Genomic DNA, 16,020 nt, shown 5'->3' on the forward strand with positions numbered 1-16,020 from the left:
AGACAAACTTGGGCTGAGCCTCCTCCCTATCAGAAGGCAGTAGGAACAGGGCGCCTGGGTGGCTCAGTTGGTTAAGCAACCGCCTTTGGCTCAGGTCATGATCCTGGAGTCCCAGGATTGAGTCCTGCATCAGGCTCCCTGCTCTGCAGGAAGTCTGCTTCTCCTTCTGACCCTCCTCCTTCTCATGCTCTCTCTCTTTCTCTCTCAAATAAATAAACAAAATCTTAAAAAAAGAAGAAGAAGAAGAAGAAGAAGAAGAAGAAGAAGAAGAAGAAGAAGAAGAAGAAGAAGAAGATGATGATAGTAAGAGCTCTGCGCCCCTTGGTGCCCAGTCTGGGGCCCTGCCAGACCAGCATGGCACTGTGACAAAAGGGTATGAGGTAGCAGGCACAGTGTCTGGCACACGGTGGTCATGCCCCATAGCAGCAGCCCTGTGCAATAGAAAGGATGGTGTTTGGGGTCAGCAATTCTGCACTTTAAGGCTGCTTTCCAAGTATCAGTGTTATAATCCTGGACCTGTTACTAAACTAGTTGTTGATGTCTGTGTGGATGTCGGATGTGGTGAATGTATTTTGCATGTGGTAAGGATGTGAATTGTGGGGAAGTGCAGGGTGGACTGTTAGGGGTTGAACTGTGTCCCTGCAAAAAGGTATGTTGAAATCTAACCCCTAGTAACTTAGAAGATGACCTTCTTTGGGAATAAGGTCTTTGCAGATTTAACCGAATTAAGATCCTTAGGTCCTAATCCCATATAACAGGTATTCCTAAAAAAGGAGGAAATTCGGACACAGACACAGAGGCAAAGAAGAAAGACAAGAAGGGAAACAGAAAGAGAAGATGACCACCTATAAACCGAGGAAGACCTGAGGTATGAGAAGTTAGGTGGCCTGGAACAGATCCTTCTCTATCACCTTCAGACAGGGCGTGGCCCTGCTTAATTTGGACTTGATTTTGGACTCCAGAATGGTGAGACAATAAATTTCTATTGCTCTAAGCTACCTAATTTGTGGTACTTTGTTATGGCTGCTCTAGGAAACTAACAGAGTTGTTATGAGGATTAAAGGGATTAACATGTGTGAAAAATGCATAGCACGTTGTAGATGCTAAAAAAAAAAAACAAAAAAACAAAAAACACCTCCTTTCTGCCCTTCGTCAGTTTCCATCATGCTGGGAGCTATAAGAGAAGAAGGAGCTGCAAAGCCTTCTTCATGGGCTCTGGTTCAGGACCTCCTACTCCTGCTCTGCCTTGTCTCTAGGTTAGATTCGGCAAGTAGCAAGGCCACGGTGGCCAAGCAGGAGATGTGAGCATGTGCAGGGACCTCATGCCCAGGGAAGACCATGGGGCACGGTGGCCACTGCCAGAACTGGTACGCCCTCCTGCAGACATTGATTTCAAATCTTTTTTTTTTTTTAAGATTTTATTTATTTATTTTACAGACAGAGATCACAAGTAGACAGAGAGGCAGGCAGAGAGAAAGAGGGAAGCAGGCTCCCCACTGAACAGAGAGCCCGATGTGGGGCTCGATCCCAGGACCCCGGGATCACGACCTGAGCCAAAGGCAGAGGCTTTAACCCACTGAGCCACCCAGGCGCCCCAATTTCAAATCTTTTTACACACGATGCTGGCCAAACAAATCGGTCTGGATGGATGGGTAGGATATGGTCCCTAGGCATCTCTGTTTGAGTCATCATCACATTGGTGAGGGAACTTGGCATCCAGGGCAGAAATGCAGAAAAGGAGGCAGTAAAGACAGGTCCTAAACATCTACCAACTTGCTCTGTGACCTTGGGCAAATCGCTATGAATGCCAAGACCTCAGAGTTAGTCGGACCGGATTTTAACATTTGTTTTGAATGGATTACCCCTCTAAGGTTGGGTCCCCTCTGGCTAACCTGATGTGTGATCGATCCTTCAGCCCCGCAGTGACCTGACACACTACACAGCCCATTCCTTTCTGGGCCACTCCAGCTGTTAGATGTTTCAAATGCCAGGGGCCTTCCACCTTCCACTCACTGGTCCAAGATTTATTCTGGGGGCCAAAGGGGGCAGATCCAATCCCTCTTCCACATGACAACCATCTAAAGACCATCCTTAAGTCCTTGCTGGGGATTTCTTTAGGTGAAGTGTCTTTAGTTCCTCTAAGTTCAGGTTCTTTAATCACACCAAACTTCCCTCGAGTTATGTGGTTTTCTCTAACACTTTTAAATTACACACCTAGAAATTGGTCTAATACTTATGGAGTACTCTGGGTTATAGAGAATAGAATGAACAAATTACCTCCCTCATCCTAGAGTCTATGCTCCTATTCATGTAGTTGAAGGTCACATTAATTTGGCCTGCTTTCGACTCAACTTGAGCTTCCTGGAAACAGACAACTACAGGTCCTCTTCACCTGGTGCTGCCAAGTCAGGCTCCTTCATTCCTTTTCTTCACAGCTGCATGCATGTGTGGGTGCGTGCTTGTGTGTGTGTGTGTATACGCATGCTCTGAGCCAAAACATAGGATCTTATGTTTAGCCCTCTTTCAATCTTTTTAAAGATTTACACCATCTTTCTGAAGTCAGAATGTCTTGTCCCTAATTCTGTTATCCAGTGGCTGGATGATCTAGCCCTCCTGCTTTCTGGCTTCTGCAAAAGTGATCAGCATATGGCCTCAATTGTCATTCGACTCATCCTTTCACACAGTGTGACCCTTTCCCGGAGTTAGGGCCAGTGAGGCCTGTCAGGCTTTCTCGTTCCAGCCTGATGAATATTGAACTGACTTTGAGGCTGCCATTAACACACTGTGTATCTCACTTTAGCTGATGTGAACATGACCTCAGGATCTGCAACAGCACAGCCGACTGGAGAGGCTTGGGATGCAGCTGTCCAAGGTTGGCCATAGATGGAGGGGCCTAACTTGGTGTGCCCCGTGCTTACAGTGTCTTCAAGCGTGGCTGCCAGGAGGCCTCTTAAAACATTTCCTGTTCCATGTCTTCAAAGGTCCATCTCTGACATAACCATTTTGAAAATTTTATTTATTTATCTATTTATCTATTTATTTAAAGACTTTATTTGACAGAGAGAGACACAGCGAGAGAGGGAACACAAGGAAGGGGAGTGGGAGAGGGAGAAGCAGGCTTCCCGCCAAGCAGGGAGCCAAACATGGGGCTCAATCCCGGGACCCTGGGATCATCACCTGATTTGAAGGCAGAAGCTTTAACGACTGAGCCACCCAGTGCCCCTCCGTTTTGAAAATTTTAAATAGAACTCAAGAAGCCTGGTATTTGGACTTATGATGGTGGCGTGAGTCCAGGAACTTAGAGTGAGAAATGGGCTAATAGCAAATGATACCTTTCCTCATCCCCAAGGGGGACATACTTGTCCCCTTCTCTCCCATCCCACCCGTTGGGTGAGAACCGCTGCCTACAGGACCTCTGTGGTTGAGTTTATTGGTGGCACAGGGCCATAGATAATTGCCACCCAACAACCCTCCAAGAATCCCACCTCCCTGAATTCGTACTCTTGTGTAGCTACTCTACACACTGAATCCGGGCTGACTGTGGGGCAACAGGACGCTGCAGGAGGGACCTGGGCTTGTGCAGGCATAGGCCTTAGGAGGCTTTCATTGTCTTGCTACCCTAAGTAAGGAAGACCAGCCTCCTTGAGCTTGAGAGGCCCAGGAAGTCCCCATTAATTTAGGCCACCCCACCGAGGCCAAGACATGTGAGTGAGGCCATCTTGGATCCTTCAGCGGATTGTAAATGCGGGGGGAGCCCAGCTGACACCCTGCAGAGCAGACATGAGCTGCCTTATTACAGAACCGTGAGCCAGTAAATGGCTACTGTTTTAAACCACTAACTTGTGGGCTGGTTTGTTGCACACAAAGGCTAACAAAACGGGCTCTATTATTCTGGTGTGGTGCTGACGTTGTGATCGTGAACTCCTGACGCACAGGAAATGAGAAGCGCCAGACAGACACAGAAGAACCACTTACAAGGTGGCAGCAAGAGAAGAAAAACTTTGCTTCTCATAGGAGCTGCTTGCCCCTTTCTACCTCTGAGCTCTGGCAAAAGAACCAAAATAAAGGTTTCTGGTGGACTAGCTAGGAAAAAAATTCTGTTCTTAGCCCGCTGCATCCCAGACACTGGCTACTGATTAGAAGACAGCATTCCCTTAGCCATGATCGAACAGCTGCCATCAAACATTGAAAAAGTCCTGAAATATCACAGTTAGTACCGGCTCATAGTTTTTGCAAAGTGCCTTTAACAATTAGGTTTTCATGTTTTCCTTCAACTTTTATCAGTTGCCAAAGCAAGAAAGAACTATCTCAGAGGCACTTCTGAGTTTGCTAGGAAACTATGGTCCAGGACACTGCCCATTACATATCATCTATAATGTATATATGACAAATACCTCTCAGAACTCAGCTAAAAAAAATATGAAGAACTTGTGGTCTTCTTTATACCCAAACACAAATATATAACCCCTCATATTGACCTTTTTGCTGAGGCTGCCAGGAAGCTCAGAGAAAAATCTGATGACTAATCACAGGGTTCAGCATTTTTGCTTTTCTACTTTTGCTAAAGATCTGATGTTCAACTTCCTGTCTCCAAGTTGCATTCTTTCACTTTTCCCCCCTCAGTAAGCTACCTTTAACTACTTCTTGAAATATCCATGAATAACTTTTAACGAAGTGTCTTGGGGGAGCACGGCAGGAGCATCACTGTGGAAAGAAGGGGAAAAGCTGTATTTCATGTCTGTTTTAATGTGTTGGGGAAAGAGGAGGTAGGGAGTCTGCTCTCTGTGACTTTGCCAGATTTAGAATCAATGGTGGAGTTGTCAATAGTCAGAGTTGACGGGAGAAATACAATTTGCACCCTGCATGGGGCCAGGTGTCATCCTGTCTGTGTTGCTCCTCCAGCCCTCTCCTGCTGTCCACAAATCCCTGCTCAGCTGACATCTGAAGGACCTCTGTGAATCAGCACTCCCAGGAGCCGAGCTCATCAAACACCATTCCCCTCTTAGGAGGTCAGGGCTGCTCTCCACCCTCCCCACGCCAGGCCTCCCCTCCAAGCCCGCTGAGTGCAGGCTGCTTGCCTGCTCTCCCTCCTCTAGACTTAGAAGCCAAGTCAAAATGTGGAATTTGACCAGCCTGGTCAGACAGAGCGTTTTCTTTCCTCCCCATGATCTGCCCCTGTGCTGCTCCTGTAAAAAGCAATTAGCTTCACAGAGTCATCCCAAAAGAAACAAAATGCAGGCGGAGCAGGAGAAGTCTGGTACTAATGGCCATTAATCTGATTAAAACACCTAATGAGGTACTCTTTATCTCTTGCAGAAAGGAAAAGAACCGATCAGGAAATTGATGCCCGATGGGCCTTTGCTCTTTCGAGGTCTGCCCCCTCCTTCATCACTGTTTCCAGGGCTCGTCTACACAACCTGGCCTCAACTTGCATCTCAGGGTCTGGTTCTGAGGGAACCCAAGCTAAGAAGTCATAGTTCTCCAAGATACTATGGTCCCAACCAGCATGTGACTTTTTAACTCTTGATGGGTGTCTATGATGTGTATGTCTATGGGTAGGATGACAGAAGTTCCTTTACCCCCACTATCTCTGCATTGACTGGCTACTCTTTCATAAAGGAAACAATAATAATGATAATGATAATGATAACATACCAGGCATTTTACAGTTTGCAAATATCATCTCAATGAAGTCTTTTGACAACCCTGTGATGTAGTTACTATTAACATTGTATTTTGAAGACAAGGAAATTAAGGCCCAATGTGACCCAGGGAGTAAGTGGTGAAGTCAGGATTTAAGTCCAACTGGGCTGGATCTGGAGTTCACACTCTGTACTCTGGGTTCCACCTCTCTACCAGCCCGCCTGAGTATCTGCTTGGTTTCCAGAGACCTCCACAGAGTCCGATTAGGTAGATCAGGGCCTGAGTCTCTGACTGTCGCACCAGCTCGCAGGGAGATTCTGATGGGCAGCCAAGACTGATAACAACTGAAATAGTTGTTATCTGTTATCTGTTAATAGAGGAGTATCAGTTTAGGTGCAGTATCAGAATAGGTGCAGTATCAGAGTATCAGAATAGGTGCAGCTCCAGCCCTACGCAGGAAGCAACAGACTCTGTCCGAAACAGGCTCCCCCCTCCCCATTCTTCCAAACCCCTGGAATCTGTTTCGCTGCCCTCAGTAACAGACCCTTTATTTTCCAGTCGGTTTTCAATTCTCTGTGTGTGGTCATCTTCAGATCTGCTGCTTTGGATGGTCCCCTGTCATTCCCCAGCTTCCCTCTGCCCAGGGCACTGCCTTTTGTCCCTTCTGCCCAACCCCACAGTTTCAGGTGAGCCGGCCCTGCCTGCCTCCCTAACTCAGTGTTATCCCCCAAACCCAGCCTAGATCCAAGTGGTTACCCCTCCCTCCAGTGCCTAAAGGGAGTATGAACACCCCCCCGTACTGAGAAGCGCTACTAATTGCCAGTCTCCTTTGGTGCTAATTTAAAGATTAAAAGCACAGCACATTTCTGTTTATTCTTCCAAGAGTGAACAGTAGCTGGTCTTCCTCAGAGCAGAAGATTAACTGACTTTCCTCTAAAGCCCTTTAGGGCCATCAAAACACAAACGATATGTCAACACATTTTAAAAGAGAGATTATTCATTAGGATGCAACGGTTGTCAAACCTGGTTGATCATCCACTTACCGGAAGAGCTAAAAAATAAATAAATAGAGAGGCTACCCCACCCCCATCCCCTTGAAGAAGCTGGAGGGGGCTGTGGGCCTGCTGATGAATGAGGGGAAACTGGGCTGAGACGGCCTTGATCCCAGGACACACCCAAGGCAGCCTTGCTTTGTGCATTCCTCTCCCTTTTTTTTTTTTTAAGAATTTTTTATTCATTTATTTGACAGAGAGAGAGATCACAAGCAGGCAGAGAGACAGGCAGAGAGAGAGGAGGAAGGAGGCTCCCTGCTGAGCAGAGAGCCCGATGCGGGGCTCGATCCCAGGACCCTGAGATCATGACCCGAGCCGAAGGCAGCGGCTTAACCCACTGAGCCACCCAGGCGCCCCCATTCCTCTCCCTTTAAGATCACTTTGGATGAGCCTTCAAGGCCTGGGCCATTTACAAATGCTTGCACGGTTTCCTTCTCCTGTCCCATGCGCTTACCAGCCGCACTTCAGTCCGGCTCCTTTCATCGCTGCACTATGTCAAAGTCAGTTGGTACCAAAGTAGATTTGGAATGGCCTTAAATGGTTCTCCTTACTCAGGACTTGGGGAAAGGCTCCACTTAGGAGCTCCACAGATGGCATTTAGAGGAGGGTGGAAGGGTCCAGGCAGAGTGTCATGATCTTCCTGGGAGGCTCCAAGCATTAATTTAGTCTTGGCAAGTTACAGAAAGCCCCAGAATGGGCACCCAGATCATGCCACAGCCAGGCTTAGTGATGACCAAACCCACAAAATTTATGCACTCCTCACTTCATGGGGTCTCCAAAGCCAGGCTCTCAACATCCACTAATACCTTCTTATCTGCTCCAAAATGTCTTATTTTGGATCCTGTATGCTGTAATAACATGGTCAGAACTGGTCTCTGAAGATGGCAGTGGCAGGTGTAAAAATGGTCCCCTGGACAGTCAGGGATGTGTTAGGTGGAAATCAATGCTTCTCTTTCTCTCTCTCTCTCTCCCATTTCTCTCTCCCTCCCTCCCTCCTCTCTTTTCTCTCTCTCTGTCTCGATAACAACAAACCAAAACTTGATTTATAACACCAGCCCATGTCTGTGCTATGAATACCACCACCAGAGCAGATTTCAAGCTATTAACTTGATGCCACTGAGCCCTAGAGCTGGGCACACAGCGTTGGCAGAAGGTGTGCATGACCAGCCGCCAAAAGTCCAGGTCAGCCCAGCACACTGTGCCAAGGCCCAGCTAGAAAGGCTGCAGTTCTGTGGGTGTCTCCCCCTTGCTGGATAGTTACCCATCCCGATCTTTATTCATTCATCCAGCAATGGTATGTTAAGCACACACAAAATACTGTCCATTATTCTAGATGCTCATCTAATTGAAATCTCACTAGCACCCTGTAAACAATGACATTTATAGCTAATGCTTTATTTATTTAGTGCTTACCACATGCCAGGTATTGTTCCAAACCCACTTCAGCTATTTCTCATGCTGTACTCTCAACAACTATTATACTCCTCCAGGTAAAGTGTATGATTAGCCCCATTCCATATATGAGGCACTTGGAGCACAGAGAGGAGGAGGGATTTGCTCAGGGTCCTAGGGCTGGAAGGGGGTAGGATGAGGATGAGACCCAGGCACCCGGGCTCGGGTCCATGTTCTGCATCCCACATACGATGATCTTCAAACGACAAAGGAGAAAACTCAAGGAGCAGACTTCCAATGACATACCCAATAGACACAGATGGTAAAGAATGAGTAGGGGTTCAAAGTCAGATCTGTCTGACTCCAAAGACTGCTATTTGCCACTCTGTCCCATAGCCTACTGAAGAAGCCATAGGCCTCAGGCCTCCTTCAAGAGCCTTCTGTGATCATGGATTCAGTTCAGAAAGAAAATATCTTCTTCTAGCTACTATGTATCCTTATAGCCCAAGGGAGGGGATCAGATTGCCACACTCAGCTTCCTTTCAACTGGAGGGCTGGGAGAGTATTCATACACAAATCCTTTCTCTGGGGTCAAAATCCCCAAGCAAGCAAGACCTACGAATGAGGGAAGAGGGTCTGGGTTTGGGTTTCCTAGAGGGCTTATTCCTCACTCACCTTCGGAATTCACAATCAGGTACAATTAAGGTACACTCGTGGCTGGGAGATAGACTAGAGGGCCAAGAACAAAAGTCTTCCTGGACCAGTCTGGGTGTTCACCATGGGGTCCCGGCCATACGTCAGAGAGGCGCTGCTGAGCGATCACACTCTTTCTGCTCCTGACACCCTCAGACTTGTGGTGGTCACAGAGCTGGTAATCCGAGCAACCAGGAAGAGATTCCAGCTTCCCCCCATCTCCCCTGCCCCGCAGGACCAGAGCTCCAGGCTCTCTAGTCCACCAGTTCTCTATTCATCCACCATGAGCAATTCAGAAAATGAAAACAGGAATAATGGACTAATAGAAATCAGTTGTCCTCGTGGATGAAATGACCTTGGACGAGGGCCAGCTTGCCTGGGGCTGTGTGAGACAGAAACCCATAGAAAGTAAAGGTGGGACAGTGGCCCAAATGCTAGCATGCGAAATTACTTACAGGGCATAAAATACTCCTGCTCCTCTGATGGTTTTCAGCAGGAATCCCAGGACTTATTAAAAATGCCAGGATGGGTGATTAATGCCAGCTGCATCCAGGCAGAGTGGAGCGGACACTGCTTCAGGTCCCGCCCCTCCAGCTCGGGAGTACTGAGCACAGCCCTTGCTGTGAACTTCAACGGAGGGAGTTACCAAGACCTCAAAGCTTCAGGAAATGCTGGCATGGGACCTATAACAGCGGGTCAGATCTGAGCTGAGAACAGACCCTGCTGGTGTCCCAGCACACAAAGGGGATTCCAGGAGGGCGAGGTCTAGTATGGGCCCTTGGGAATGTTCAGTTGCTGTTGGCAGTTAAGCTGGAGGCCAGCTGGAATTCTGGTGCTAAATTCTCCTTTTGTGCAAGACTTGGAGAGCTCTGAGTGCTGCCCAGCTCAGAAACTTGATCCAAAACCTCATGACCGACAGCATAAGAGTTTAGGTTATGAGTCCAAAATTTCAAGATTCTGAGATCTTGAAAGTCTGTGATTTTTGGAGATTGACTCCCATGGTCCTGAGATGCTGGAAGTCTAAGCTTCTATACACGCTACAGTAACAACCTCCCCCCAAGCCCCAGCCCTGGCCGCATCACTGTTGGCCTACGGCACTGAAGGTCCCAGTCCCTGCTTGCTTTGCCTCCTTGGCAAGCCTCTGTGCTCAAGTCACATTTCCAAACACACTGAACTCAGTGGTGCCACAGTACCTTTGCATGAACTGCTCCCTCCCCGAAACTTTCCTCTTACCTCATCTGACCCTGCTGAGGCTCTTTCAGAATTCTTCCTTCTTCTGCGGCTCTTCAAGTAGAGGAAAGGCTAGGGGAAGGGAAGGAATTTTTTTCTCCTTGGAACATGGACACAGGGCACTGGAAACACTGATGGGTTCCAGGAGACCAGTGAGGACCACCAGTAGGCCTTGAGGTCCAAGTCCTATGGCAGAGCCCTGAGTGTCCTCTGGGGGAAGAGCGAAGGCTCCCACAGGCTCTAAGTCAACTCTGTACTTCTGCAAATCACTGGCTGCTCAGGCTGTGTGAGACGAGCAGCCCCAGCCTGGCTGAGTCATGACTCAGGAGATGTCGTGGGCTTTGCACACATATTTATACCCCACCCACTGTCAGTGCTTGTCAGATCAGCGGGTTTGGTGCTCTTTTCCTCAGCTCACTGAACATCCTTAGGCAATCTATTCTCAAAGGAAAGAATCCTGTGAAGAGGTGCACAATAAGGCAGAACCCAAGAGCTCTGCTCTCAGTCCTTGGGTTTTTGTTTTTTTATTGAAAGATGTCACACAAAGCAGAAAGAGCAGGGACTCAGGGGACAGACTGATTTTAATTTAATTCCGGGTGTGGCCAACTATCAGCTGTGTGACTTTGGGTGTTAACCTCTCTGAGCCTCAATTACCTATTGCTGAGATGGAAATAATGTTACCTACTTCTTTGGGTGGCTGTAGGGTTCTGTGAGACTATGAAGGACATGTTATAAGTGCTTAAGGATTGCTGTTACTGAATGTTCATTAGTCTGAACTCCCCTGTTCCCTTCTTCCTTAGGAAGTGCCTAGGGGGAGGAGTCAAGATGGCGGAGAAGTAGCAGGCTGAGACTACTTCAGGTAGCGGGAGATCAGCTAAATAGCTTATCTAAAGATTGCAAACACCTACAAATCCAACAGGAGATCGAAGAGAAGAAGAACAGCAACTCTAGAAACAGAAAATCAACCACTATCTGCAAGGTAGGACTGGCGGAGAAGTGAATCCAAAGCGACTGGAAGATAGACCGCGGGGGGAGAGGCCGGCTCCCGGCAAGCGGCGGAGCAACGGAGCACAAAATCGGGACTTTTAAAAGTCTGTTCCGCTGAGGGACATCGCTCCAGAGGCTTAACCGGGGTGAAGCCCACGCGGGGTCAGCGTGACCTCAGGTCCCGCAGGGTCACAGAAGGATCGGGGGTGTCTGAGTGTCACAGAGCTCACAGGTATTAGAACGGGGAAGCCGGCTACAGAGACAGAGCCGAGGAGTGACTCTCAGCTCAGGGTTACCTTAAACCGGTCGCAGGCTCGGTCAACTCAGAGCGCGGCCGGAGGCTAGGGTGACGGGAGTAATTGGGCACTGTTCTCAGAGGGCGCACTGAGGAGTGGGGCCCCGGGCTCTCGGCTCCTCTGGGCCGGAGACCGGGAGGCCGCCATCTTCATCCCCGCCCTCCGGAACTCTACGGAAAGCGCTCAGGGAACAAAAGCTCCCGAAAGCAAACCCAGCAAACCCGAGCGGATTACTCAGCCCGGCCCCGGGTAAGGGCGGTGAAACTCTGCCTGGGGCAAAGACGCTTGAGAATCACTACAACAGGCCCCTCCCCCAGAAGATCAATGAGAAACCCAGCCAGGACCAAGTTCACCTACCAAGGAGTGCAGTTTCAATACCAAGGAGAGCGGCGGAATTCCAGAGGAGAAGAAAGCAAAGCACAGAACTCATGGCTTTCTCCCCACGATTCTTTAGCCTTGCAGTTAATTTAATTTTTTTTCTTTTTCAATTTTTTTTCTCTTCTTCTGCTAAATATTTTTAACTTTTACCGTTTTCTTTTTAAACGTTTTTTAAGTAGTTTATCTAATATATATATATTTTTTTCCTTTTTATATTTTTTATCGGCTTTCTTTTTTTAATAGTTTCTTTTTTTTTTTTTTCTTTCTGAACCCCTTTTTATCCCCTTTCTCCCCCCTCACGATTTGGGATCTCTTCTGATCTGGCTAAAGCATATTTTCCTGGGATTGTTGCCACCCTTTTAGTATTTTACTTGCTCCTTCATATACTCTTATCTGGACAAAATGACAAGGTGGAAAAATTCACAACAAAAAAAAGAACAAGAAGCAGTACCAAAGGCTAGGGACCTAATCAATACAGACATTGGTAATATGTCAGATATAGAGTTCAGAATGATGATTCTCAAGGTTCTAGCTGGGCTTGAAAAAGGCATGGAAGATATTAAAGCAACCCTCTCGGGAGATATAAAAGCCCTTTCTGGAGAAATAAAAGAACTAAAATCTAACCAAGTTGAAATCAAAAAAGCTATTAATGAGGTGCAATAAAAAATGGAGGCTCTCACTGCTAGGATAAATGAGGCAGAAGAAAGAATTAGCGATATAGAAGACCAAATGACAGAGAATAAAGAAGCTGAGCAAAAGAGGGACAAACAGCTACTGGACCACGAGGGGAGAATTCGAGAGATAAGTGACACCATAAGACGAAACAACATTAGAATAATTGGGATTCCAGAAGAAGAGGAAACAGAGAGGGGAGCAGAAGGTATGTTGGAGAGAATTATTGGAGAGAATTTCCCCAATATGGCAAAGGGAACAAGCATCAAAATCCAGGAGGTTCAGAGAAACCCCCTCAAAATCAATAAGAATAGGTCCACACCCCGTCACCTAATAGTCAAATTGACAAGTCTTAGTGACAAAGAAAAGATCCTGAAAGCAGCCCGGGAAAAGAAGTCTGTAACGTACAATGGTAAAAATATTAGATTGGCAGCAGACTTATCCACAGAGACCTGGCAGGCCAGAAAGAGCTGGCATGATATATTCAGAGTACTAAATGAGAAAAACATGCAGCCAAGAATACTATATCCAGCTAGGCTATCATTGAAAATAGACGGAGAGATTAAAAGCTTCCAGGACAAACAAAAACTGAAAGAATTTGCAAATACCAAACCAGCTCTACAGGAAATATTGAAAGGGGTCCTCTAAGCAAAGAGAGACCCTAAAAGTAGTAGATCAGAAAGAAACAGAGACAATATACAATAACACTCACCTTACAGGCAATACAATGGCACTAAATTCATATCTCTCAATACTTACCCTGAATGTTAATGGGCTAAATGCCCCAATCAAAAGACACCGGGTATCAGAATGGATAAAAAAACAAAACCCATCTATATGTTGCCTATAAGAAACTCATCTTAAACCCGAAGACACCTCCAGGTTTAAAGTGAGGGGGTGGAAAAGAATTTACCATGCTAATGGACATCAGAAGAAAGCAGGAGTGGCAATCCTTATAGCAGATCAATTAGATTTTAAGCCAAAGACTATAATAAGAGATGAGGAAGGACACTATATCATACTCAAAGGAACTGTCCAACAAGAAGATCTAACAATTTTAAAAATCTATACCCCTAACGTGGGAGCAGCCAACTATATAAACCAATTAATAACAAAATCAAAGAAACACATCGACAAGAATACAATAATAGCAGGGGATTTTAACACTCCCCTCACTGAAATGGACAGATCATCCAAGCAAAAGATCAACAAGGAAATCAAGGCCTTCAATGACACACTGGACCAGATGGACATCACAGATATATTCAGAACATTTCATCCCAAAGCAACAGAATACACATTCTTCTCTAGTGCACATGGAACATTCTCCAGAATAGATCACATTCTTGGTCCTAAATCAAGTCTCAACCGGTATCAAAAGATTGGGATCATTCCCTGCATATTTTCAGACCACAATGCTCTAAAGCTAGAACTCAATCACAAGAGGAAATTGGGAAAGAACCCAAATACATGGAGACTAAACAGCATCCTTCTAAGGAATGAATGGGTCAACCAGGAAATTAAAGAAGAATTGAAAAAATTCATGGAAACAAATGATAATGAAAACACAACGGTTCAGAATCTGTGGGACACAACAAAGGCAGTCCTGAGAGGAAAAAATATAGCGGTACAAGCCTTTCTCAAGAAACAAGAAAGGTCTCAGGTACACAACCTAACCCTACACCTAAAGGAGCTGGAGAAAGAACAAGAAAGAAACCCTAAACCCAGCAGGAGAAGAGAAATCATAAAGATCAGAGCAGAAATCAATGAAATAGAAACCAAAAAAAACAATAGAACAAATCAACGAAACTAGGAGCTGGTTCTTTGAAAGAATTAATAAGATTGATAAACCCCTGGCCAGACTTCTCAAAAAGAAAAGAGAAAGGACCCAAATAAATAAAATCATGAATGAAAGAGGATAGATCACAATGAACACCAAAGAAATACAGACAATTATAAGAACATACTATGAGCAACTCTACGCCAACAAATTTGACAATCTGGAAGAAATGGATGCATTCTTAGAGACATATAAACTACCACAACTGAACCAGGAAGAAATAGAAAGACTGAACAGACCCATAACCAGTAAGGAGATTGAAACAGTCATCAAAAATCTCCAAACAAACAAAAGCCCAGGGCCAGATGGCTTCCCGGGGGAATTCTACGAAACATTTAAAGAAGAACTAATTCCTATTCTCCTGAAACTGTTCCAAAAAAATAGAAATAGAAGGAAAACTTCCAAACTCATTTTATGAGGCCATCATCACCTTGATCCCAAAACCAGACAAGGATCCCATCAAAAAAGAGAACTACAGACCAATATCCTTGATGAACACAGATGCAAAAATTCTCGCCAAAATACTAGCCAATAGGATTCAACAGTACATTAAAAGGATTATTCACCACAACCAAGTGGGATTTATTCCAGGGCTGCAAGGTTGGTTCAACATCCGCAAATCAATCAATGTGATTCAACACATTAATAAAAGAAAGAACAAGAACCATATGATACTCTCCATAGATGCTGAAAAAGCATTTGACAAAGTACAGCATCCCTTCCTGATCAAAACTCTTCAAAGTGTAGGGATAGACGGCACATACCTCAATATTATCAAAGCCATCTATGAAAAACCCACCGCAAATATCATTCTCAATGGAGAAAAACTGAAAGCTTTTCCGCTAAGGTCAGGAACACGGCAGGGATGTCTGTTATCACCACTGCTATTCAACATAGTACTAGAAGTCCTAGCCTCAGCAATCAGACAACAAAAGGAAATTAAAGGCATCCAAATCGGCAAAGAAGAAGTCAAACTATCACTCTTTGCAGATGATATGATACTCTATGTGGAAAACCCAAAAGACTCCACTCCAAAACTGCTAGAACTTGTACAGGTATTCAGTAAAGTGTCAGGATATAAAGTCAACGCACAGAAATCAGTTGCATTTCTCTACACCAACAACAAGACAGAAGAAAGAGAAATTAAGGAGTCCATCCCATTTACAATTGCACCCAAAACTATAAGATACCTAGGAATAAACCTAACCAAAGAGACTAAGAATCTATACTCAGAAAACTATAAAGTACTCATGAAAGAAATTGAGGAAGACACAAAGAAATGGAAAAATGTTCCATGCTCCTGGATTGGAAGAATAAATATTGTGAAAATGTCTATGCTACCTAAAGCAATCTACACATTTAATGCAATTCCTATCAAAGTACCATCCATTTTTTTCAAAGAAATGGAACAAATAATCCTAAAATTTATATGGAACCAGAAAAGACCTCGAATAGCCAAAGGAATATTGAAAAAGAAAGCCAAAGTTGGTGGCATCACAATTCCAGACTTCAAGCTCTATTACAAAGCTGTCATCATCAAGACAGCATGGTACTGGCACAAAAACAGACACATAGATCAATGGAACAGAATAGAGAGCCCAGAAATAGACCCTCAACTCTATGGTCAACTCATCTTCGACAAAGCAGGAAAGAATGTCCAATGGAAAAAAGGCAGCCTCTTCAATAAATGGTGTTGGGAAAATTGGACAGCCACATGCAGAAAAATGAAATTGGATCATTTCCTGACACCACACACGAAAATAGACTCAAAATGGATGAAGGATCTCAATGTGAGAAAGGAATCCATCAAAATCCTTGAGGAGAACACAGGCAGCAA

General features: G+C 45.4%; 1 protein-coding gene across 1 annotated transcript in view; it reads right to left on the reverse strand.

Moving 5' to 3' along the window:
* The window catches only part of GALNT18 (polypeptide N-acetylgalactosaminyltransferase 18), a 350,227-nt gene that overhangs the window by 101,042 nt on the left and 233,165 nt on the right, over nt 1-16,020 (reverse strand). The window lies entirely within an intron of this gene.

This window comes from Lutra lutra, chromosome 10 (genome assembly GCF_902655055.1).
Source record: "Lutra lutra chromosome 10, mLutLut1.2, whole genome shotgun sequence".
Lineage (NCBI taxonomy): Eukaryota > Metazoa > Chordata > Mammalia > Carnivora > Mustelidae > Lutra > Lutra lutra.